Below are 26,799 nucleotides of genomic sequence, written 5' to 3' on the forward strand. Positions count from 1 at the left end.
TAAGGCTCCCATTACATCCTATGCAGTGTCATGAGACAACAGACCTTAAATCTATCAGCATGCAGGAGTGAATATTGCTCATCCTGCACCTCTGACCAGAGTATTTGTAGGGATGCAATGCTGTCATTCAGAAAGAAGAGTCAAACATTTCTTTAAAAGGTTGAGTTAAAACAAACAAAATATAGGTGTTTGGAATGCTGTAATAAATTCTGAAAGATTAGTGCTAGGGTGACCAGATGTCCTGATTTTATAGGGACAATCACGATATTTGGGGCTTTGTCTTATTTAGGTGCCTAATTACACCCCATGCCCCATCCTGATTTTTCACACTTGCTATCTAGTCAGCCTAATTAGTGGTCAGAGAGCAGGTAAAGTGCAATTTAATACTTGTATAGTAGGGCTACCCACATCATAAATATAAGCTTATATTGAAAATACTTTGGCCCTATCTACACTACAAATGCAGCTATATCAGGAGAGCCTGACACCATATTTTGTTGTGTAGAAAAGCCCTTTTCCAGTTCCATAACTGCCCAAACCTGTTCTTTAGGTTGGTTAAGGAATACAGTTGTGGTTCTGTTACAAAATTACCACCACCAGGTCCTCTGATAGGGCTTTATTTGTAGTATGGATGAGCCCCAGAACTGTCTAAAAGGATCAGATGTGTTTTAATGCATGACATCTCAGAGGGAAAAAAACCTCATCTTCAATTCACCATTCTACACCTAGAAAGGTACCGTTGATGATATCTGATCATGCATTGTTGGGATCCCTTGAAATGCCTGAGCACAGCAAGTGAACTGAAGGTGGAGAGACAGTGACAGCTTAGTTTCCTCAGTGTTATTGGTGTAAGTTAGACCATGAGGGGTCTAACACAGAGTGTAATCAAGAATCACAAAAATCTTGAAATATAGTTTGTGGACATTTAGTTGTTCTTAGTAAGCCTCTTGACCTTATTGCAGCACTTTAGTGCTGTATTTTGAATGTCGGGCATTGTATGATACCCTTGGTTGTACTTTCTGAAACAAAGGGTGAATGTTAATGGGATTGATCTAGCTAAATCCATGTACAGTGCTCTGACAACTTGCCTTTAATCCTCCCAAACATACACATGTAGCTGAGTTGGCTTTTTCCGCTGCAAATCTTGGATTTTCAAGCTTAGTGTTTTAGCAAGTTGACTTTCTATTGGTTTTTCAGTTCACTGACCACAAGATTTTTTTATTGTTTCAGAAATGGTTTCAGTGTGTAGAAGAGGACTTTCATATTGGTGAAATGCTTGAGACATCTATTTAGTCTATTTATATCCTGCGGTAAGTCATTATCTCTCTGTGCTTTTTGTAGTTGTTTTGACCATTTTAAAAACGTTCCAAAATATGTATTTTGATTTAATTGAAACTTCATATATAGCTTCAAGAGTTGAACACACAACTCACATATTAACACATTTTCTTGCTACAATCTATATCATGTGTATGATTTTTGAAGATGTAATCCTTTGACTTCACTGAAGTCAATGAGATCTTGAAGGCACTCTCATTTTTGCAGAATCAAGTGATTTCAGCCTATCAAACTGTATCCCATCATCCAGTTAAATTTTAGGGCATTCTTTAGGGTAGCCACACTGAGTTTTCTGAGATTGCCACCTCATTCCAGCATATTATTTTTAAGATTGTGATCTTATAAAACTTATAAATCTAGTCACTGTCTTACATTGTCATTATTTTGAGGCCTCCTGCTTTTGTTCATAGTAGGTTCTTAATCTCTACACAAGATTTGCTTTCATGAGGAAAGATATTAGCACAAAATGCTCAAAAGCATCTAAGTGATGTAACAGCTTTTGAAAATGGGATTTAGGCTTAAGACCCATTGAAAGTCATTTAAGTGCTTTGAAAATTTTTGTCCATTTGTGTTTAACATAGTGCTTATTTTCTCTATGGACTCAGCCCAGAAAGGTGGTGAGCATTGCTTCTCTCTTGATGGAACAAATGACAAAATTAGCAAACAGTGAGATGGAAATCTATAGAATTACACCAGGATTAAATTAGGTCCAGGATATCCATGAAAGTCTAGGAAGAATGATGCCACAATGCGTACAGACAATGATATAAATGCAAGATTTGTTTGAAGTCTGTGTCCTTAGCCCTGCTATTCTCTAGGGTGTTTAGGCCAAGAAAGACTAAGCTATGTTATTGCAATGAAGGAAAATATTACTTTCAAGTGATACTTCAAAAGAAATGATGTATGACAAACTACTGAACTTTAAAGTTATATCATAAGATGTATATAAAAGTAAATATATGATTTAGCACAACCTCCACTATTTCAGTTCTGTTATGTTTGGGCTTTCTAGCACAGGGCCTAGAGTACAGGGCCCACTATATGAGTGTCCCAATCAATTGGACAATATTAGAGTGTTGCAATGAAAACATAATTTTAGAAATTAAGAAATTATATATAAAGCAAATATTTTCCCCAGGGCATAAGGCAACACTTGTAATATGCTAATCTGTTTGTTTGTAAGTATTCATCCAAAGTGTGGAATGTCTCCTTGTGGTGTGGACTCCTTTCTGATTGAGGGCTGCTAATTTGTATCCTATGCTGCGGTAATGTTCTATAGCATGGCTAATTAAAAGTGCTGTTGCGAAATTCTTTGTTCTTGCGGGATCATTTCACAACTTAAATGTAATTTTAATATTGCTTCTTTGCATTTAAAATGTTAGAGTGTTAAGTTTAATATTCAGGAAAATGTATAGTGTCCAGCTGTAAAGAATAATCTGATGTCAGAGGCACTGTTAAAATATTCATCCTGAGCACCACAGCAGAAAGTTTCAAGAAGTCAATTTACAGCTACCATGGGAATGATGACTACATTAACTAGACTAGTTTTTCTTCCCTTACGAGACTGCTAACCTGCTACTCCTGATGCTGTTGTACTTTGTATTCTCCTGTGATTGGCCTGCTCTCATATTCTAATTTCAAGACATGGGTCAGCCCTCCAGCAATTCAGGTTATCATTGAGAGGAAATTCACAAGGCAGAGAGTACAGATGCAAGCTTTGTGGCCATCCAAAAGTTTTGAGCAATCCATAAATTTTGTGTGCAGCATCAAAAGAATGGGCTGGATTGCAATGAGTCATGAGGAAAACCCAAGAGAATGGTTTAAAAAGAGGTTTACTGAAAAGTTAAAAACAGCCTATATAAATCCTGTTTTGACCCGGCAACTAAACTCTCTGAAATAATTTTTCAAAGGTCAAACAAAATATACATGATGCAAAAGAAAGATGGTTTTAAATTGTAAACTCAAAACATGCCCAGAAGGAAGCTGACTGTTTGACCCTGACAGGTATAACACAAGTGTGAATTAGTCACTGATAACCTCAGGCAAAACAGAGGCTGCTAATTTTGTCCATTGGCCGATTTATGTTTAATGTTCTTTCTGCTTCATTCCATTCAAGTTCTTACCACCTTTAATTAATTGACATAGCCAGTTTGTACTGTCCAATGTCTTTACAGCCAGAGGCAATAGAACAAAACACAAAACTTGTAAAAGCTCTGGTTTGCAGTCTGTGGAAAACAATATACTGTATTTTAAATAGTCTAAACTGGATTAATATTCTGAAAGTCAATATTACATATACATAGCTCCATAAAATTAGACAGAAAGTGAAACTGGATCACAGTTATTGCAGCTGTTTCTTGTATTTATAAAGCTTCCAGTAGCATGTACTCAATTGAAGGGCTGCAGTTTGATCACTGTGCTTGTTTGTCTTTCAGGAGAGTTAAAACATGAATATCCAGTGGGGCGCTGCATTATGTTTGAGTCTCAGTGTAAATGCACTTGAACATATTCCCCTGAAATTTTGGAATATTGAGTATTGATGAGCCTGTTTTGAATCTTGGCATTGATATGACTTACATTTGAATATATCAATCTCATTCCACTGACATATGAAGACCCAGAGTATGAAATGAATTGGAGTCTCCTGAATGTTAATCTAACTACAAAGTGGAAAATCATTTTTTTTGCCTTGAATCACTTAGCAATGACCTTGAAGCCTTGAAGATCTGTCTCTTCCTCCAAATATTGAAAAGGAACCTTCCCTGGTGTGTGTGGGGGGAGGAAAAGGGGGAGAGGTTCCTGTCATCTGAGTCATATCAGGTCTCAGGAATCCCTCCAATACCAGTGCTCTGTTATAGTCCAAAGAGCGTTCAGTGGACCTTACCCTTGCACATGAATTTCCATCCACCTCTAGATCTTCACATGTCTCAGGGCTGGTGACTGTCTGGAAAGTTGTTAACTAGAATGAATAGCATTTGCAATAGCAACCTAGGTCAGGTTGTAACCTGCACCAATTTCACCTCCTCAGTGAGGGGCTGACAGTTAAAACTGATAAGAGAGTTCAAATTAGGTTAAAACAGCAACCTTTATCAATAAACAGAACCATTAAACTAGCTAATGATTCTGCCAAGCCCTGCAGATGAACCTTTCCAGTGGTAGCTGTTCCAGGCTGGCTGAACAAATAGGAGTCTGATACAATAGAACTTTTAGTGACTGTTCTTTGTTTGCCTGACATTTCAGATTTGTGATGGGCAAAACATACTGTGCCCTCTCAGCTCTTTCCAGTACAGTGCCCAAACAAACACAATAAGATGAGATGGATTTGGAGCAGATAAAATAAATAAGAGAAATGATTGAAAGTAGTCATTCATGCATCTGTGTTGTGTTTTCCTAAACTTTTTGAATGGCACAGCCAGTGCACACCTGAAGACCACTCAGGTCACTTCATTGGGTGAAAACATGGAACAACTTAGATATGGGAGGGGCATGCCCAGGGGACCAGTAATGGGTTATATAAGTTATCAACTTAGTAACATGGTCAAATCCAGCCTTCGGTCGGTAGTGGCTGAGAGTTATTGCCATATTATGTTTGGTTAGCTGTGTTAAATGGGTTTCAGTCCAATTCTTAAAGCACATGTCCACAGAACAAAATCCATATCCACAAAAGGCTTAATTAGCATCCTCGTTGGAAGTCTCACCAGAAGAAGCCAGTGGTGATATCTGAGTAATTCCTGCTCTTCAAGGGCCATATTGTGACTTTAAGCTGCAGCTTATTATGAGTGGGGAGCAAAGAGGCCATCAAGCAACAGGAATCTTTGGAGGAATTCTAGCTGACTCAGCCAGAATTCTTTTGGAGGAGTGGATGCTAGGATGGAGTGGGAAACTCTTTTACAAGGCAGTCTCAGGTTTCTTTCTGGGTTGGCTCTGATGGATGTTGTAGGAGAAGTTGGGGCCACAATTCCCCTACTTGTGGGCCTAGATTGCCAAGACAGCTAACATGAAACTTCAGCTCTCTTCGTGGGTGAGGATAAGAGAATCAAACTGGAAAATGATGACTGACTGATAGGAGGTGGCAGGGAGTACATAGTCTAGATTGTGTGAGGCCAAGTAAACAATAGCTTGTTTTTTTTTTTTTTTAAGATAGTGTAGCCAAGGATTAGCATTGACTTGAAGGAACATAACACATGGATTTCAAGAGGACTGAGGAGATGAGGTGGGGGTAAAAGTAGGAAGTCTTAAAATAAGGAAGGAAAGAGAGAAGAATATTCTCAGCTTCCAAAATTCCCCCTTGTATTTACTCTTCTCTTCCACATTAGAAATCGTTCCCTCCTCAGATCACACTGAGGGAACAAGGATTAAATGTGTATTTCATTGATGATTTACAGCAGTTGTGACAACATCAGGAAGATCTAGTTAGAATGTGGCTTTGTACATCTGGCTTCCCCTACAAGACTCAAATTTTGCTTTCTTCAGGGGTCACCTTTGGATTACTAGGCTCACAGTTTTGGGTCTTTATTTTCAACAGAAACAAGATAATGATAAATCAGACGTTTTCCAATAGAAGGATGATGAAAGTAAAACTTACAAAGAGCAGATAAGGCATTTAATGTGTAAGTTACAGAGATGATTGCCTTCCAGGCAGATGGCTGGTTTTCAGGGCTATGTGGGTGTGGTGTGCCTTGATTGGGCTATCTCCTCGCTCAAGGCAGGTGTGGGTGCTCTATGACTGACACAGCTAGGTCCTTGCCGTGGATTTGCTGAGCATCCTGAACGTTATCACAGCTGAGACTCAGACTGGGACCATCATAATCAGTAAGATCAGCAGGCAGCAGCTCTGTCAGATGAGTCAAAATGGAGTCTCCCTCAAGCTAAACCAGGCAGAGCTGAGCTGTTTGTCTCAGCTGGAAGTTGCTCTTTGCATATCCTAGTAGGCTTCAATTTGAATTTCTGTCTGTACAAAGTAAAGATTCCCTTGGCGTCTGCCTTACAGACCCCTTAGGGGTCAGTTATAAATATACTTGCATTTTTCAATCTCATACAGAAAGGAAATTGTATGTTCCCATTAATTCTCAAGTTTGTTGCATTGGATGTGCATGTGGTGTGGGAGAGTAATCAAGGTAAATGTTCCTTTTACATTATTTTTTTATTTACCATTTGTGCTTGTGAAGGCTTCAGGCTAAGTACTCTGCATTTCCCATACAGCAGCAGTCAGGGCAGGACACTTCTGAACATTGCCTTACCAATGATTTCAGCCCCCAGTTTAGAAGGGAGGGAGATTACCTTAAAAATCAGGAGAAATGATCTGGCCTCCATGCCACGTCAGACAAAACTCTCTCCTGGGAAGGGGCTGCCCACTGTAGGCAATTGTACTAATCTATGAATAGTAGGTCTGTAACATTGGATTTGTTTTGGGGAGGAGGAAGAGAGCTGAAGGTCAACAAACTCATTTTAGTCCTCGCCCTACTCACTGAGGGTGTTCGAATAACAGTGTCAGGGCGAAAGTTCAGCCTGTTAAACTCGCAGGCTGCTGCTTGTACACTTGGTGTGTGCAAGAGTTAGTTGTAAGCCAGATCAACTGCTGCCTGACAGACAAATTGAACCAGATCAGAAAACATTTGGTAGACCTCTTACATTTCTACTTATTGTGAAGCAACATTAATAGGATGAAAAGGGTCTAGCTATAGGACAATTATGTTGGTGTCTCTTCATTTAGTAGTCTCCAGTGGCAAACCATTTGATTTTAATTACAGATGAAACTTTTTTGAATGCCTTGGTTAGTTATCACTTTCAATTTTTTAAAAAACTTCTTGCATACACTTTATTCACAGCTGAAAGCACTATATCTGGCAATTCTGCTTATAGTTACTGTGCCATTTAAAAAACAGGCTATTCAATAGATTTGTTTTTTGTCTGCTGCTGGGATTTACTACTTTGGTGGCAGTGCTCAAATTAGGTTAGATCTAAATAACTTGCCACTGCCAATTTAACCAGGAAGAAAAGCAGGGAAGAGGATAGTCGCATAAAACACAAGATTTGACATTAAATCACTGTTTCTATACCATCCCCTGCCACAGACTCTATGTGAAATTGTTTCAGGGTTTTGTAGGAGGGGCCTTAGACACTTTACTGATGTCTTTCACTCTTTCCCTTGCAGAAATAAGTAAATTGTTGCAATTGACTGCATTAAATGGCTGGAAATTGAATCTAGACAAGGTCAGACTGAAAATAAGGTGCAAGTTTTTTACAGTGAGGGTAATTACCATTGGAACAATTTACCAAGGGCTGTGGTGGATTCTTCATCACCTGCAATTTTAAAATCAAGATTGGATGTTTTTCTAAAAGGTCTGCTCTAGTTCAAACAGGAATTATTTTGAGGAAGTCCTATGGCCTGTGTTATGCAGAAGGTCAGACTAGATGATCACGGTAGCCCTTTCAGGCCTTAGAATTTATCTAAATTTAAGACCTTGACCAAAAAAAAAGTGCCACAATGACTAAACTCCAGCTGTGTTATTCATGCAACCCTTTGTTTCCCTTTCCACATCAAATTTAATCTCTGTTTTCTTGTAAAGGAAATGTGATGATTGGTGTAAAGATGGGTATAGCAACCAGCATCGAACTTGAATGCAGGTTGCAAGAGGGAAAAGTTTGGAGGAGATATCAAGAAACCAGTCTATGTGCAAATGGCTGGAATGCTGTAAATAGCTGTCTTAAGAAAGAGCCAATGTAATGTTAGAAACATGGAGTCAGAAACAGGTTATGCTGTTAACCTGCATGCAGTGCATGAAACTAGAGAGACTAAAAGTACAGAGAATGCTTCTGAATTGCCATTACACTCTGGGAATTGGTTGGCTTCTTTAAAATGTATTTATTTCTTTATTTTTGTGCCTTTGTTATAGAAATGGAATATGTTCCATTTTATTTTTGTGCCTTTGTTATAGAAATGGAATATGTTCCATTTTATCTTTCATTGTTTGACAGAAAAATGTTAGCAATCCTGGTTATCTGTAAACTCTCTAGAATGGGTTACTATTTAATGAAAGAGACAAAAGTTAAACTCTAGGGTCTACCTTTCAGTCACTTTCAGAAAGGCCTCTGAATTCCAGTATGAAATGCAATGCAGGTGTTACTATGGTAACTTTTAAATGTATGAGTATATTGGTACATGAAACTATGCTTCAGTGGCTAGTGAGCCAATTAATTCTGGTTGTGTGTGATAGCACTTATGGCTTAGCAATACCCTGAACTCGGCTGCTTATTTACTTAGGCTCCTAGGTGACTTGGGTGCTTTTCTGAAAATTTTGCCCATTGAGTAGTACCCTCTTACATGAGCAATCCCAGGAAGTGAGTAAGTTAAGCAACATGAGTAAAGCTGGCACAATCTGGTCTTAAATGAAATAGCAATGAGAAAAGCAATACAGTAATGGATTTTTAGCAAGATTTAAAAAAATTGACTGTTTATTCTAGATTATTACTCTTCTAGACTTTCTTGTAAACTTTCAGAAGTAACAGCTTCCGAAAGAAAGTTCATGCGTTACACAGATCAATAGCAGGCAAGTGAGAGATCTGTGTGATGGCTAGGGATGGTGTTGGTCACTTTTCTCAATGTGTTCGCAAGCAAGTTTCATTGTTGACACTGGATCTCAAGGGCTGCTGGAAGACTTGCACATCTGTTTTTCTCCTCAGTTTAACCCTTTCAGTTATTTGTTTTCAGTGCAATATGACACTAATTGAGGCAGTTCACTGTACACGTTTCTCAGCTGCTGGCATTACCTCAAACAGAGAACTCAGTGTTAGAAAAATGTTGAGTTTTGACAGGATTGAGCCCCAGTAGTTCAAATTGTGCCTCTCCTAATAGCTCAGACCAATTTTGAAAATGAGTGATGATTGGTGGGCGTGTGGGTTGATAGCTTTTTCTGCAGTCCATTGTCCGGATTGACTCCCTCAAACAGTCCTCCGGATCCTGGCTTTGTCTGGCCACCTATATAGTCCCTTCAGAAATTAACTTCTGCCTCAGGGTTGTGGTATCTTTGGAGAAGTCCATGGGGGGCCTGATTATAAGACCTTCAGGATGGGCACCTCACTACGAGATCCTAAAAGAAAACAACCCTACTTGAAGATGGAGACATTGTGGGAGGGTCTTGCTGCTATCCACTCCAGTTTGAATGTCTGGGCTTAGGGGTTCTTCAACCCCAGTGAGCTCTAATTTTTCCCAAATGACCACTCCATGTCAACTGTTTAGGTCAGCTTCTCAGGCTGGGACCTACTCATTCCCTTGGCTTTTTCCCCAGTGGTTATTCTCACTAGGAAACTCTCCTCAGTTATACCACTCCACCACCTACGTCAGTGGGATGGATGGATGGATGGGGAGAGAAACTCCTGCCGCTATCGTTGGGGGTTGTGTGGGTGACCATGGAGTAGCGCTGCACTGGCCACTGCCTCAGAATTTGACGAGTACCCTGTGGATGAATAACCTGGCTCGGCTTTGGAGCTCTAGCTAATCTGAGTATACCCCGTGTTTGAACAACAGCTAGCCCCTGAGAGAGTTGTGCAGTACAAGCTTTGAACAGGTAAGGGAAAAGCTTATAGTCTGTGAAGAAATGATGAGACACAGCAAACTTATGGGGTTAGATTTTCAAATATAGGCACATACCCTGGGGCATATACAATGTACCGAACATTGTGTATTTGTGCAAATAAGTTAGTGTTGTGCAAATGCACGTGTCTAAGCTTGAAAATCTGCCCAGAGAAATGAGGCAATTGAATATTTAGTCACAAGACTTTTTTTAAAAAATAGCCAAAGTCCATAGTGTTAGCTCTAATGTCTTTAAGAAATATAATATTCTTTTCTTGTGAGATTTCCAGACCCAAAGAAGTTTGTGATATTAGAATATTTTAGATAACTTACTTAACCTAAGCCCTGAAGTCTTATGAGTTTCATTAATTTTCTATAAAACATCCCTCCTCAAAAATGTAATATTCAGCAGAAATACTCCAAAACACTGTAGCAATAATAACCCTTTGCACCGAGAGAGCCATGTCAGTGCATCACAATATCTCAGTGATATTAGAGATGTGAGGTGTTCATAGAGAATGATTTATTCTCATTGAATAGTCAAATGTATCCCCTTTTTCTGTTTAACCCCCCACCACCACCCAAAAAAAGTCAATGAACAGCATTTTTCTGAATGTGGTTATTAAAAATGATTTGACCAATATGTGTTGTGAATATGGAATATTTTGAATTTGCTGTTTGAACAGTTGGTGGTGGTTTGGCTTGGTTCTGTTAGTTGGTTGGTTGAGTGATTAAACTTTTATTAAGCAAGAGAGAAGTTTTGATTCTGGGAGCAGGTAGGAGCAGTTTATGGAGAGGAGATGAGAGCTGGGTAAATGAAATTAGGGAATTATAGGTTTCTAAAAACTTTTCCTGCCTGGACCACATAAGTTTTTGCCTGAGACACAAATACTAGAAAAATTGAGCTATGTTGCTATTGGTTGAGATCAGACTTAGTATTTTTTTCATCACATTCACACAACAATTCTATCTGAGTAGTTTATATTCCTGTCCCTCCTCCATCGTTAATATGTCATCCTAGTTGAAAAGGCTACTGGCATACCTTTTTTTGGTCACTTAATTACCTTAGTAAAAGGACTTCCATTAAGGCTTTGAGTCCACACAGTCCCAAATGTGCTGTGGTACACAATGTATCTCAGCTCAGCTACAACAATGTACAATATATCTACCAACTGCATTTATTGAATTCCGCGATTTCCATTTTCTGTCACTGGTCACCATTTTGCATGGTCATTAAAACAAGTGTGTGTACAGGCCCAGTTCTAATTTGAAAAGATATGATTGTGTCCTATGAATGATCTCTGTGCCAGGGCCTTGAGTATTTCTACAAATCTATTCCTTGACTCTGTTAATGTTAATCATAGTCTGAAAATCTCTACCAAATAAGTACATTATATTTACTGACCTTTAGTTTGTCTGTCACCAAGCTCATTGCCATAGTTTATGTGTGTATTTACATCTGATGTCCTTTTCTGATGGATTCCAGGAAAAGACTTGCATGAACATTTTATATTCACATGTAAATAAACATATTCACACACAATCATCTTTCAAATGTTTTTGCAAAGAAAACCATGTTCTCTGCATGAATATTCATAGAAAATAAATAAAACTCAATACAACTGAAACAAAATCAATTTAAAATTCAATAGAATGCTTGTAGAAATAGTTCTTACTATTCACCCAATTCTGTTACTTTGGCAAGTATTACTGCACTCATTTACAAATTGATGAGCTGAGGCCAGATGAGCCCAAATTTTCATTAGCATCCACTAGTTAAGGGTGCCTTAGTTTTGGGGTGTCTAATATGAGACTGCAAGGGCCTTGTTTTGATTTTCAAAGTGCTGAGCACCGGTAGCTCATAACTGAAGTTGTGGATGCTCAGCATCTCTGAAAATCAGGCTCTAGCAGAGTCAAAATTGGGAACCAAGTGAACAGTTATGAAAATAGACTCCCATCAGTTTGCCTAAGAAATTATAATGTATTAATGAGGGTGTAAATTAATGTTAAGACCTCTGCTGTAGCACACTGTTAGTGAGTTGGATCCCTGTTTTTTAAAATATAAAAAAGCCATGCCTACATTGAGTAGGTTCTGCATTGTTTGGCACCATAAATGGAGTTTTTCCTCTTTCTTTCACCTCAAACCTGCCAGAAGTTGCTAGGGATTACTGCTGGGAACAAAATAAGTTAGTCAATAAAGAAAGATGCAAGCAGCTGTTGCTCTGGTGTGTGAATGTTTGAAATTCTGGGAGTTGGAATGCAGGTTGTTATGGATTCTCTTCTACAGAGTTATTTCAGTGGTGCAGAGAGCAGCTGGTGAGGTTAGGCGCATGTTTCACTCTCTGGTGGCTGCCAAGTACATGCTGTATTAAAGGTGAAGTGTGTGCTGGGAAACAGATTCCCTCAGAGTTAACCCTTCTTATCAGATACCTTCACAATTAAGACCAGGGTTAAATGTTTTCTATTGCTTATGTGAATTAAACATCATGTAACATAAATAACATTAAAAATATTCTTCAATAAGTTGTTGAGTTGTTTCTGAAAGTTAGAGGTCAAGCAGAGCTGAGCAATGAGATGATGTGTTTATCCAGAGGTAAAAGTATAGTATAATCAGGCACATTTTGTCCCAACAGTGACCTAATAATATAAAGGGACATTCTTTTCTTCATTTCTCCCCCAACTTTCCAGAGAGCTGGTGGAGGATCCAGCCTGTCATTCTTGTGCAAAATGTTTATTGTACCAATGGACACTTGCAGCTAATACATTATCAAAGGAAGATGTCTCAGAGTATCAGAGTTGAACTTGGAGTTCTCTGCCCAGATTCCCAAATGAGTCCAGGCTCATTATCAAATAATGGCAACATAAATACTGCTATACACATAAGAAACCAGTGCTGAGGAAAACTTTCTGCTCCAGAAAGTGGAGGGAGTAATCAGGGAGACAGCTATTTCTGACTTGATTCTAACCAACAGGGAGGAATTGGTAATGAATCTGAGGGTGCAAAGCAATTTGGGTGAAAGTGATCATAAAACGATAGATTTCATGATTCTAAGGAAGAAGTGAGACAGCAGAATAAGGACAATGGACTTTAAAAAGCAAACTTTAGCAAACTCCGAGAACTGGTAGATAAGATCACATAGGAAGGATATGTATGGGGGGAAAAGGAGTTCAGGAGAGCTGGCAGTTTCTCAAGGCAACAATATTACGGACACAACTGCAAATTATCCCAATGTGAAGAAAAGATGCAAGGAACAGTAAGATATATCTACATCAGGTGCTCTTTAATGACCTCAAAATGGAATCCTTCAAAAAGTCGAAACAGAGACAAATTGTGAAGGAGGAGTGGAGTACAAAGAAACAGTACAAGTATATGGGAACAAAATCAGAAAGACTAAGGCACGAAATGAGTTACATCTAACAAAAGACATAAAAGGCTATATGAAGAGGTTCTTTAACTACATTAGGAGAAAGAGAAAGACAAAGGAAACTATAGGTCCTCTATTTAGTGGGGAAAGAGCATTGTTAACTGATGACATCAAGAAAGCTGAGGTGCTTAATACCCATTTGGCTTCAGTCTTCACTAAAAAGGTTAATGGTGACCAGACTTAACAGAAGTAATGTTAACAAGGTGCAAGGAACACAAGCCAAAATCGGTAAAGAACAGGTTCAAGAGTATTTAGATACATTAGATGTTTTCAAGTTGTCAGGGCCTTATGAAAGTCATCCTAAGGTACTTAAGGACCTAGCTGAAGCAATCTCAGAACTGTTAGCAATTATCTTGAGAACTCCTGGAGGACGGGTGAGGTTTCAGGAGACTGGAGAAGGGCAAAGGAGTGTTCTTCCTCTTCCTTATAGTCCAGTAAAGTTTTGAAATGTATCTTTTTTTGAAGTGTACCCCAGATGAAGTTGTTCTTCCCCACTGCTTGTGCTCTCGTGAGCTGACACCATAGTAGTGCTTTGTTATCCTCCTGTTAACTTGTCACTCCTGTTTACCTCAGATGCAAATGAGTGCCCCTTGTATTTGTCTCACCCTGCTTAATTTACAGAAGAAAGCTAGGCAGACAGGTAAATCAGACAATCTTTCCAGACAAAGGAATGTTATCAACCCTGCCTGGTTACATGCACACAACTGCTATCGCCCATATGTACGTTTTGCAGGGCTTATGATGACCAATATGATACAAGTTTTTATATGATATCTTACATAGCATTCTTTATAGATAAATCACTACACCTAGCACATTGCTGTCATGGTAGTTTGTCAGGCCTGATAGGAGATACTCTTACATGACACTGAATTCTTTGCCAGTTGGCACTAAGGGGCTCTCAGGGTCACACCAGCATGCAGGTTTACTGCTGCCAGGCAGATAATCTGTTTCATCCATCCCTTTTAGAGGCTAGTGTATCTGAATCTGTGTCCAATATTTTCAAGGAACAGTATTGTCAAGGCAGTGGAGCATAGCAGTGCCTTGGTGGTGCATTATTATGACCTTCTGTTGTACTCAACATATCAGAGTGGCTCCCAAACATCATCTCTTTGCAAGTTACCTTAGTTGTGTAACTTGCAGATTATTTGTGACAGAGAAATATGAGGTGGAGGTTAGTGTGCCTGAGGCAGTCCTCAGGTTCAAAGTCTGATTGTAGCAGCTGTCATTGAGGTGAAAAAGCAATCGCATCTGTAAAGCTTCATCCAATGGAACTCTTCCAGGTGATTGACAGGTTGGCAAATCAGGACTTCCATTGGCCTGCGAAATCAGTTATAGGGCCAATTTTCAAAAGAATTCTGATCCCTCGTAGGCATCTACACGAAGCATTTAGATTTTTCAAAAGTGCTCATCACCAAGCCGTTCCCGTTTGTTTACAGTTTGTGGTGGGAATTGGTTGTGTGTTCAGCAAATATTTCCTGTGACTTTGATGTTAGCTGTTTTGACTTTTGCCACCAGCAGACTGAAAAGAAGAAAACAGAATAACACACAAGCCTCCCCACCTCTCTAATCTTTGCTTGCTGGAGGAAAGCATGTTCCTTTCCTGGAGGAAAGCTGCAGCATGTTTCAATAGTTGGTTATGCAGAAGAGTGGAGTTCACTCAGAATAAGAGCAACGCAAGTTTCTCATTTTAGAACAATCTCAGTTAATTATATTAAATGTACAAATCATCTGCAGCCAGAAAATGAGCTTGCAGATCTGTACTTCCTTAATCTTTTTCAGCATTGGCAGGAACTAGAGACACAATTTCATGCCCACACTCCAGCCTATGGAATTGCCACTCTTCCCGTTTCACAGAAATGTAAGTGGGAAATGGGAAAGAGAGTCTTTCTTCTGCTTGTTGCTCTCATGGATGAAAGGCTCAGATGATGTGGGAGTCAAGCTGCCTACTTTGCTTTCTAACAAACTACAATTTGCTTTTATATTTTCTGTGCTGGAAGAATGATTTGTCAGCTGCTGTTCTTCTGCTCTGACCCCCAATATAAGATGATTTTTGAACCATGCATAGGGTTTCCTGTTTTCTCCTTGTGGTAGCTGTCTGCAATCACAACATTCACAATGTCCTTTGATAACACAAAGTAAGGGGTATTGGCTAGTAATTAACAAGAAGGCAGCCACTTACCTCTTTCATTTTTCCTTCTGTAGAGATTTTAGTTCTTGTGAAATGGAACAGAATGACCTTCCTGGAGGCTGAAGTGTCCTTTATCCACACCATAGCTATGACATTGGCAGGGCGGTGCACAATTCCTCTGCCCAATGCCCCACCAATAATCGTTAAACTTGGTGTGGAGAGACTATCTCCAAAGATGAGGATGAATGAGACCCAATTTCAATTGATTCTCTAGCCTCCCTGTTGAGATGGGTGCAAGTCTGGACCAGTTGTGTTGTACACCATTTCCCAGTAGCAGAGTCAACTTCATATATACTCTTCCACCAAAATAGGACTTTTCTTATACTGTTAAAGGTCGAATCCACGTCCTACCATATCCATTGTAATATTCTCCCAAGATGCATGTGTGTGACATCCTTTGCCATTGAAAACCAGTGGAGAGTTACATCTCTAATGAGTGACAAATTTAAACTATGACTCATCACTTTGATTTAATCTAGGCCCCATCTTCTGAAAGAAGACTCCAAAATAACTCGCCTGGCATCAGCCTTCGTGGAATGATTCTTAGAGGCCCCCCCATTATTAGCTGTTGCAGGCTCAGCTTATTTCTCCCTCTTACCCATGTCTAAGCTTTGTACGGTGCCTCTAGATATTTGATTAGAGATAGCCAGGCAACATTTTTGTTATGTGACCTGAAGCCAGATAAAACTAAGAAGATTGGAGGTTTCATTACAAACCTGAAAATTGGGACAGGTTTGTTGAGGTTTACAAGCCTGTTGAGTCTACCTGGGTTGGTGTATGATTTTTGGGTGGAGACTAAACTTTGAGAGGGGGAATTAACCCCAAGATAGGTGAGTTTAAATGTTTTCAGCTGGATATTCTTTTAGTGGTTTTTGGATCCTGAGCTTTGGAAAGGTTCAGAACTCAGTTATAGTAGGGGAGCCAGAACTACACATGGGTACAGCCAGGAATGAGATTAGTAAAATTTCTGCAAAACAAGATCCCTAACTTTGAACACCTCATTGACTCCTGATGGATGAAATCCTGAGCAAGCTTACACAGACATGTGAAGGTTAAAGACAGTGGCTGAAGCCACTGAGAAACCCTGCAGATGGACAATGCATGCACATTCATGGCATGGATCTTTGTTACAAGTCTCCACTGGGCAACACTTAGAGGAAAGAGGAGATGAGAAGCTACAAAGAAGCCTTCTCTCATTCTTGTTGTGACTCATCTCACCTTTCTAGAGGCAAATCCCTTCTTCTTCTTGGATTTGGCTTCATTTAGCCCAAATCTGACTTTACGACATGGTTAAACATCACATCTGAAAATGTATGGGTAAATGCGCATTATCTCAAATGTAAGGTTATCTCATCATTTAATTTATGGGTGAGAGATATCTCTAATTCATCCAAAAGGGCGAGTTCATTCATACGTAGAGGTTTTCAGGGATTTTCTGTTGATCGTTTTGATGGAAAATGCAGTTTTCATCAAATCAAAAATTTCCTGAGACAATTCTGATTTTGACGTTTTTTTTTTCCGTTGGGAAATGCAAAATGAAATACTGTACTGTAAATGAAGTACTGTAAAGTATTGTAAATGAAGTACTGTATCTAAGGTCCTAAAAAAGGCAGTCACATTAGGTTTTCTAGACTATACAATTCAGAGACTTTGTCATCTTCATTTTAGTTAAATACCTGCACTTACTGTACATCTTTGAGCCACTATATAAAGTATTTCCCCATTAGTAAAGTCCAAGAGACTTGGTTTCTCTTGATAAAGTTTTCTGCACAGAAGTTTTGTTTCCCTAATCCCCATCATTTGCAAGACAGCAAGAGTCAGGATACTATGATGCCAATCAGATGTCATGCTTTGCAGCATCAGATAACATACTTTTCCCTCTAATAGCCTCAGAATATTTATTTTGTGCACGTAAATTTCCTTTGACCATCTCCCATGCACATGCACAATATATTGCAAGCAGCTGAAAGCTGTATTTTCACCCACTGAAAGGCTTTACTGATTACAGAGCTTTGTTTGGTAAGTGACAAGCCTGTCACTTCAAATTTTCAGGAGATGTCAAAATGTTAGTAAGTTGGTTAGCAACTGGTTTTTGGAAAAGAGGAACTTTCAAGAAAGTCTGTGACAACACCTGAAAACAATGTTCAATTTATTTGTAGCGTGTCTTTATGTTCTTAGCAGCTTTAGCAATGTGTGCATATTTACTTGATGTTTTGATCTCCTCAAAGCTTCTCCAGCTTGTACAGACCTGGAGATTTTTGGATGAAGTTTGGATTTAAAGACCTTAAATCTTTGGATGTTAGATTTAGAATTTGGAGCTTTTTCTGATGATTCTTCTTACATACAGGAATTTTTCTCTGTTCCCTGGGCTCAAAAGGACTCTTTCCCAAACTATCTCTGGTGAATCAGCCTGATGTTTTGTGCCCCCACTGACTTCAATGAGGTCACATAGAATCATAGAACGTAGGGCTGGAGGGGACCTCAAGAAGTCATCTAGTCCATTCCCTGCACTGAGGCTGGATCAAGTTTACCCAAAATGCTTTACATGTACAGTATTTAGTCAGATGCATTCTCTTTGGCCCTGATTCTTCACTGCCTTTCAGCCCATGTCATTATTTACACCCACACAATGTGGATGTGAAATGCTGCATCTCACACTCAATTTGTAGAGATGTAAATGATGAAACAGGCTGCAAGGCAGTGGAGAATCAGGCTCAAAGACAGAGCAATCCTTTATATTCTTGTAGTGCAAGTGGTGTAGAAGCCTTTTAAAAGGTGAAGGGTGAGGGAAAATAAAACCTCTGAAGTGAAAGTCAATGATAAATAAGAACACATCTGGACTCAAACTTGTATCATTGTAACCTACTGTATTCTTCTTAAGCCCCATAAATACAGCTTGGGCTAAGCCCTGCCTATTGGTGTTTACATAGGACTCCTGTTAAAGATATTTGGAAGTATTTGTTCTCCTGTTGTATTTTTGGCAAAAGTATCAGTGGAAGAACACAGGTGGGGTGGAAGTGAGGGAAAGAGAGGATGTGTGGCTAGAAAGGAAGAAACCAGGAGTCAAAGGCCTTGTCTGTGCTGGAAACATTGCACCAGTTTAATGGAACTGATGTAAACATGAACCTAGTTAAATGGATACAAATGCAAATGTAAATGCACTTAAACTGGCTTAACCCTTATGGATACAAACTAAATTGATTTAAGCAAAGCTTAAACAGGTTTGAGTGAGTCTACTTGATGCATTTGAAACAGTTTAATTAGATTGATTTTAAATCAGTTTAGCTGAATCAGTGTAACTTCTGTAGTATAGACAAGATCAAAGAAGAGGAGGACAGAGAGAACATTAGAAACACTAAAGTTATAGTATTGATGTTGCTGCTAATTTTACTAGCTAATCAAATGAAACTACAGTGTACTCTAGATAATATTGTGATTCAAAGCTGTGTAAAACTACAGGTCTTTACTTTGTGAATGTGGTAGTTGTACCTGTTTACTAAAAAAGTGGACATGTATCCTTGCTTGGGGTGGGGCATATTTATTCCATAGCTATTTTTTGGCAATAATGTCATTAGTGAAAACTGTTTTCTGTGGAGAAAACGGGGGGAAAAATCTTCCCCTTTGTCTTGGCAAAAATTTGGCCTTTTCAGGAACGCATTCCAGGGTAAATTTACCAGATTTTGTTTTAAATGTTTGCTTTCACAGTGAAAGCAAAACACAGAATTCTTATAAGGTGAAGTTACAGGGTCTGATCCTAAACTGGTGTGCATTAGGGTAACTGCATTGAAATCAATAGAGCTATGCCAATTTACACAACCTGAGGTTCTGGCCTTTAACTGTGAAAATTTGCTCTCATTCACAAAATAGTGAGGCAAGAGAGGAAACCATAAAAATGTAACCTCTTCCTATGACAGCAGCAATTTTTTTTCACATAGCCATAGTAACAAAGGTTTTTATTCTAGGACCAGTAGCATATGGAAATATTTGCAGATTAAGGGAATAAATGAAACAAGGATGGAGACTTGTAATTTACAGTAACGAGATATAAAGCTTTACAAGACTTTCTCATCCAGAAAGTTTATAATTAGAGTATCAACTTTCTTGTGGGAAATATTGCTTCTTTGTATAACTGAAAGGACAAATTCCTCACTAGTTCTGTCATCTGAGTTCTTGGTAGCTAGAATTAAATACAATTTTCAAGCGAGGGTTTAAAAAAAAGTCAGCAATGCTTGTTTGGAAAACAAAGTGTTTCAGACCTACTAGAAATGTGTATTAAGTTCTAAATTACCAGTCTGAATCAATCTTTGATATAGAGACACACTTGAATCTTCTTGATTAATGTTTAATGCTAATATTAAGAAAGAAATTGAAACTGTCTTGAAGACATTTGCTTCTATAAACAAAGAGCATCAGAATGCTAAAAGGAGAAAAGTTACTTTAACTTAAAAAGTCAGCTAAAGATTGTCTTTGTGTAAGGACATAGTAGCATATAGTCCATTGGCAGGAAACCCTGTAGCTCTCCCTTTAACCTGCTTTGCATAGGGAATGAGATTGACCACCTAGTTTAGAAATACACAGTCCATAGATGACAACTGTATATCCAAGTAGGATGTCTACCTGAACCTTTGTGGCTGTATCAAGGAATTGGCAGTTTCCTGGCAGTTGAGACTTCATTCCTGTATCCCCTAAGAAATCTGCTGCCTCCAAATTTGAATGTCTGGATTGGGTTGCTATTTATCCAAAGATTCTTCTAGAGGCCAAAAAAAAAAGTCTCTTGTGTTGAAGCTTTCAGCAGAATCTAAGATGTTTTAATTAAACACAGTCTTAAAAAAAATCAGAGCCTCCATATAAGCAAAAGACGATTTATTTGCCAGGAGGAGAAAATGTCATGAGAATGAACAGCTGTTACCATCCTAATTCAGTGAAATAATCTTCCTTCAGCATGACCTCTTTAGCCTTCTTCCTGTTGCAGGGTTCAATATAGAATATTAAAACTACATATTATCTAATATTAGTGAAAAAAAATCTTTGAATTCACGGGTTAATATCAATTAAAAAAATTACACTTTTGTCTGAAACTTGTTTACCAACTATTTTTACAAGTAAGATCTGAGAGAAGTGAAAGTTTAGAGAAAAATGCTGCTTTACTATTTTCATTTAATTTACTTTGTGCATTTGACAGTATTTGTGCATAGCTACCGTAGTTTCTTTTTTTCCTGTTTTGTGGAGTCAATTTCCCATGCCCGTCCGGGTTTCCCATACAGCAACAGATGAGAGATAATCCTTTTAATAAACTGGAAAACATGACACTAAAACCACAAACATCATCAAAGGGACTCAGTGGCAAGTGCAATACTGTACCTGAATTTGCTTCTAACTCATTTTAAAATTTCACTAGCTTTCAAAATGGCTGTGTCCTTATAAATACGTTTACAGCACATTAATAAGAATAGATTCTACAGTTGCACTAAAAAGGTAAGATTTACAAAAACATCTGCCCTCATTGATTACTTTAAGGTCTAGTCCAATCACCATGTTGGGTGGTGATGATATTTCCTCTCAAATAATTTGGTATAACTGGTTAGACTCAGAGACTGAATTTAAAGGGCATTTTTCATGACCAAAATGTTGATGGATCAGCATTCCCCTCTGCATACCTAATAGAATAAAATAGGGGGAAATATTTCTGTTTAATAAATACAATAAGAGGAATACTTAGTCCCATATATTTAAAGACAAGTCCAGCCATTGACACCATAGCTAAAAATAATTATTCCTAATTAGTTTCCCTTAGGGTATAATTTACCCCAGGCCAGAATTCAGCACAAGGCCTATGCAGCATATAGGATTTAAGTGGGAAACCAGGGGTACATAGACCTGGTGTTAGCTTCTGCACAGTGACAGGAGCAAATTTCACTGTGAATTAATATGTAAACTTTTAATCTCTAAAAAGCTAATTAAGAAGAAGTTAAGTTTTTTCACTTTGTTTTAAATCAAAAGTACCGTATATCAGAAGCTGCAAAATGTAGCTCTGGATCCACATTTTTACTATCTCAAAATTCTGTCGAAATTCACAAAACTTGGATCTGAATTCATGGTTATATTTGTATTTTGAGCACTTGCAAGTTACAGGCTGTTTGGATCAGGGTTTTGGTCTGGCCTCACCTAGCTTTCTTTAAAAAACATTATTTAAAAATACTTAGGAAAAGTCCAAGCAAAAATGTGATTAAATGAACATCAGAAGTTCCCTTTATGAAGCCAAAGGGAGCAGTTGGAACTTAAGCAGTTGGAACTATTGAAAATAATTTCTTTTTACAGTTTGTCTCCAAGCAGCCCAGTTAAGTTAAACTATTGTGGAGTTTGTCGATCATGTCACATTTGTACCTGGTTACTGGGAGTGAGGATTCCTGAAAAAAGTTTAAGCAGGCTCTTATTAGTATTGCATTTATTTCTCCTTTGTGTATGTGAAGTTTCTTCATGTACGTTTGATAAAAGAAATTCCTTAGCAGCTTATTTATATTATAAAAACTGGTTTTATATAAGTGCTTGGGAAATTCAGCTTGATTCAGCAGGGTACAAGATAAGCAGAAGTCTTTACGAATTATTTTTTAAGCTGTGCCCACAGTGTTGTGCAATTAATTTGCCATAGAAATCACTCCTTGCAACAGAATTTGCTTCAGAATCTAAAAGCTTTCTTTAAACAAAACAAAACGTGAGCTAGAATTTTCTTTAGAAGATGATAAAATCTTAAGTGAATCATTTAGTGTCCATTCGTTCTCGTAGATTATCTGGTTTTGTAACTGGCCATATAGGATTGCTGCATGGTCCAAGCAAAAGCTAGACTTCCAGGGACAAAATTTTGAATCGAAGCGGAATCTCATATTCAACCCTTCTGCATTTTGAGTGAGATCAGTTAAGCATTTTACTCGATTTACCATGTGTGGGCCTTTTGGATGAAACATGAAATAACAAGTTCCTCTTGGCTTTGCATGGACATTAGGGATCCTGCAATGCTCTATATAGATGTGAGAGTTGATTCCTGGCCTTGACTTTCTGTTCTTGTTCCTCATTCTGCCTGGCACTGGTGGGTGGTCTAGTGCTTCCCACTTCCATAGAGAATGGATTTCTATATGTTTATAGATTACTAAAGCACACTGGGACAAACAACCTACGTTAAGTGTGTGTGTGTGTGTGTGTATATATATATATATAATATATATATGAACATATGTTGAGTAGCATTATTTTATAATGAGTGATTGAATTAATTAGGACAGGGGTGGGCAAACTTTTTGGCCTGAGGGCCGCATAGGGTTTCAGAAATTGTATGGAGGGCAGGTTAGGGGAGGCTGTGCCTCCCCAAACAGCCAGGCATGGCCCGGTCCCCCCATCTGACTCTCCCCCCCCCCCACTTATTGCCCCCTGACACCCACCCTGGGACTCCTGCCCCAGCCAATCCTTCCCGTTTCCTGACGGCCCCCCCCAGGACCCCTGCCCCATCCACCCTCCCTGCTCTCTGTCCCCTGACTGCCCCCAGATCCCCCACCCAACTGCCCCTCGCCACCCCATCCAACCCCCCCTCCTTCCTGACTGCCCCTCCGGGACCCCGGCCCCCATTCAACCCCCTGTTCCCTGCCCCCTATCCACACCCCCACCACCTGATCACCCACACAAACTCCCCAGCCCTCTATCCAACTTCACCCCACTCCCTGCCCCCTTACCACTCTGCCTTGAGCACCAGGACAGGCAGCCATGCCGCCTGGCTAGAGCCAGCCACACCACCACACAGCACCAGGTCAGGCAGCCATGCCACCACGCAGCACAGAGCACCGGGTCAGGCCGGGTTCTGCAGCTGTGCTGCCCTGCCCCAGAAGCTCACACTGAGCTGAGGCTGTGGGGAATGGAGAACAGCAGGGGAGGGGCCGGGGGCTAGCCTCCCGAGCCAGGAGCTCAGGGGCTGGGCAGGAGGGTCCCATGGGCCAGATGTGGCCCGTAAACCATAGTTTGCCCACCTCTGAATTAGGATATGCTTTCAAGTTAGTTATTTGCAATCCCTTTATAATTAAAACATTCATAGAAAGTGTTGACCTAGATATCTAATAATTTATTGAACTGGCCAAGCTATGTTTTAGAAGCAGCAGAATAATCATTTGTTATATACATTCAAAAACTGATGACGAAAGGTTTTGCTAGCGTGTGATGGGCCTGAATCAGTAATGGGTGTGCAAACTGGGATTGAGCTCATCTCTGCAAGTCGGTTAGAAACCCGCCAGGGTGCACAGCTTGAGGGGTATTCATGGGTTTCCCCACATTAAGTTGTGTTTGATTTGTTCATTGTGCCTCAGTCCAAGCCGATTCCCAGAGAACATTCCTCAGTGTTGGAAAGTCATCGTCTTATCGAATGCAGAGCTTGCCAAATCTGTTTGGGGCAGCCTCATTAGCGAAACGCGGAACCCTCCAATCACCATCAAATCTGGTCAGAGGGCAGTTGTCAGCGATATGTGACATCTGCCTTTGGCCACAGCCCCGTGTGGGTTCCTCTTGTTGGCCCCAGGTTCGAAGGGTAGCTGCACGCTGACCCCGGCCCATTCGAAATTGGTTCAGAAGGACACATGAGCAGTGCGGCAAATCAAAACCAGGAACACGCATGGTTGGGTCAGTTATAAGAGACTGATTTCTGATGTCAGCTGCAGGCCATTCTTCATGTCACCTCAATGTTGCAGAGAAATCCAGGCAAGGCAAGCGGGCCACAATGGGTGCCTCAGTGACAAACACGCTTTTGGGTGGCGGAAGGGGTCTGTGCATAGTGGTAGGCTAAGGTTTGCCCAAGGAAGAGATCATTGTACAAAATAATAGACGACTAATTTATCCACTGGCTTTCATAGCTGAGTTAGTATTTCTGGAGGTTTTATTATCAGCCTACTGTGGTACAATAGAGTGTCTGCTAAAACACTCCAGTAAATAACCATATTGATTCCTCTATACTCACTTATTAGAGGCTGACTATAGTCTTTTTTTAGTTGGCGAGATGACAGAACTAGGACAATCTTCTAGTACAAGAAATATTCACAACAGGGCAAGCAAGTCAGAAACAATAAAGCAGTGCAATATATGACTAAATCCTGAGCTCCATAAGCTCCCCTTGACTTCAGTGAAAACTGAGGAAGGACCTTAGTGTTTGATCCATTATTTGCACTTGCAACAAGGAGGAGGGATGTTTAGGCTACCAAAATAGCATTTTCATAAGACGCTATACTTAAGCAGCCCCTTTTAGCTGAGGCTTTCAAAGCAATTATAGACCAATGAATTTAGCCCCTCAACACCTCTGGGGTGGCCATTGTACAGAAGAAGTAAAGTTCATGGATACTAAATAACTTCCCCAAAGACTTTCAGAAATTCTGTGGTAGAACCATAAACAGAATGCAGGCTGTCTAATTCCTCGTGCTCAGCCCTAACCACAAAATCATCCTTTTCCTTCATCTTGGATCTTCATGTGCTAATGAGTGACAATAAGAATTTACGTTTCCTACAAAATATGACAAGGCCAGGGAGGAGTAAGAAGGGGATCTGGTAATATATGTGAGAGTCACTGAGCCTGTCGTGTGACCTGCTTGGAACAGCAAGAAGGAAACATGACAATAGATATACAGCACAGAAGTGTTTATTATTTGTTAGCTAGGCTGAAGTAGTGAGAATTCGCAGAGAAGAGACAGATCATCAGGTGATAGCACAGTGGGAGTGAAACAGTTAAAATTATTGCACCAAAAAAATCTCAATACTGGAACCTAGAACCACATCACCTTCGATCATTCCCATACTGAGTGCTCTGACAGATTCTCTATATTTCTGCACAACTGAACAGGCAATTGCTTTGATTGCAATATAATGGGCACAGGTGGTATAACGACCTGTTAGTCCTTCCATATGGAACACCTGGTGCAATTTCTCATGTACTTAACTTTGCAACAGCTGATCGTTAAACAGCTCATTCAGTCAAGAGAGGATGCTTTGAATGCAACTCTTTAAAAGCTTTCTGGGACTCAGTCTTCCAATGCGATAGGCTTGCTACTCTAAGGCACCATCCTCCTTTCTTTCTTGGCAGGCCCTTTACATTTCCCTGATCTAATTCCACCTGAGTTGACCACAAAAGTCTTTTAAAATAAAATTCTCAAACCCCAAAACATAAATACCAGAAATCCTTCCTCCCAGTGTTCCCAAAGAGGGAAAAGGAGAGGTGGTGTTCCATCCTGCTTCCATAGCCTGGAAAGGAGACTGAATCATCCCTATTCTTCCTGGCAGTGGGAAGATCCTCTGGCAAACAGACCCTCTTCATTTCCTACCCCTTTCATAGTGAAAACAGGGAGCCTTTTGTACTGTCCTCTCCACTGGGTGTGGATTGATTGGGAGAAGGGTGGGGCAAGGCTCCCCTCTACACCACAAGGTTCCTGCTGGGGCAGTCTGTCAGAACGATTAGGCAATGGGAATGCTTCTAGCCAGGTACTGACACTGAGCAGACTGGAGAGATTGCTTCCCTTAGTCCTGCCTTGACTCATCTGGGTGGGTCCTCACCTGTGAATTGGATGAACCGTGTGACAGGTTGGATCACAGAAACCCCCTGGGAGCTGCCACCCAATGTGTCCAGACTACTTCTACCCCTGCTTTCCCTGCCAGCTCAGGGCCCCAGCACCCTGTCTTGCTGAGCCAGACACACCCGTCTGCTCCAACAAAGACCCAGGGTCTGAATTACTTGCCCCAAAGCTGCAGGATTACCTGAAAGCAACTAACAGACGTGTTCCTGTCTTTAACACTCATGTGCCCAACTCCCAATGAGGTCTCAACCCAAATAAATCCATTTTACCCTGTATAAAGCTTATTCAGGGTAAACTCATAAATTGTTCACCCTCTATAACACTGATAGAGAGAGATGCACAGCTGTTTGCTCCCCCAGGTATTAATACATACTCTGGGTCAATTAATAAGTAAAAAGTGATTTTATTAAATACAGAAAGTAGGATTTAAGTGGTTCCAAGTAGTAAAAGACAGAACAAAACAAGTCACCAAGCAAAATAAAATAAAATGCACAAATCTATGTGTAATCAAACTGAATACAGATAAGATCCTCACCAGTTCCAGAATGCTCCCTTTTACAGACTAATCTCCTTTTAGCCTGGGTCCAGCAATCACTCACCCCACTGCACACTGTCCTTTGTTCCAGTTTCTTTCAAATATCCTGGGGGGTGGAGAGGCTCTCTCTTTAGCCAGCTGAAGACCAA

The 26,799-nt window shown here is 39.8% G+C and overlaps 1 protein-coding gene across 2 annotated transcripts in view; it reads left to right on the forward strand.

Moving 5' to 3' along the window:
* The window catches only part of ARHGAP24 (Rho GTPase activating protein 24), a 431,989-nt gene that overhangs the window by 42,286 nt on the left and 362,904 nt on the right, over positions 1-26,799 (forward strand). For both annotated transcript variants that reach the window (XM_039539650.1, XM_039539651.1), the window contains exon 3: positions 1,231-1,310. The gene's annotated coding sequence lies outside the window, so the exon portion shown is untranslated. The remainder of the gene's footprint in view (positions 1-1,230; positions 1,311-26,799) is intronic.

This window comes from Mauremys reevesii, linkage group 5, assembly GCF_016161935.1.
Source record: "Mauremys reevesii isolate NIE-2019 linkage group 5, ASM1616193v1, whole genome shotgun sequence".
NCBI lineage: Eukaryota > Metazoa > Chordata > Testudines > Geoemydidae > Mauremys > Mauremys reevesii.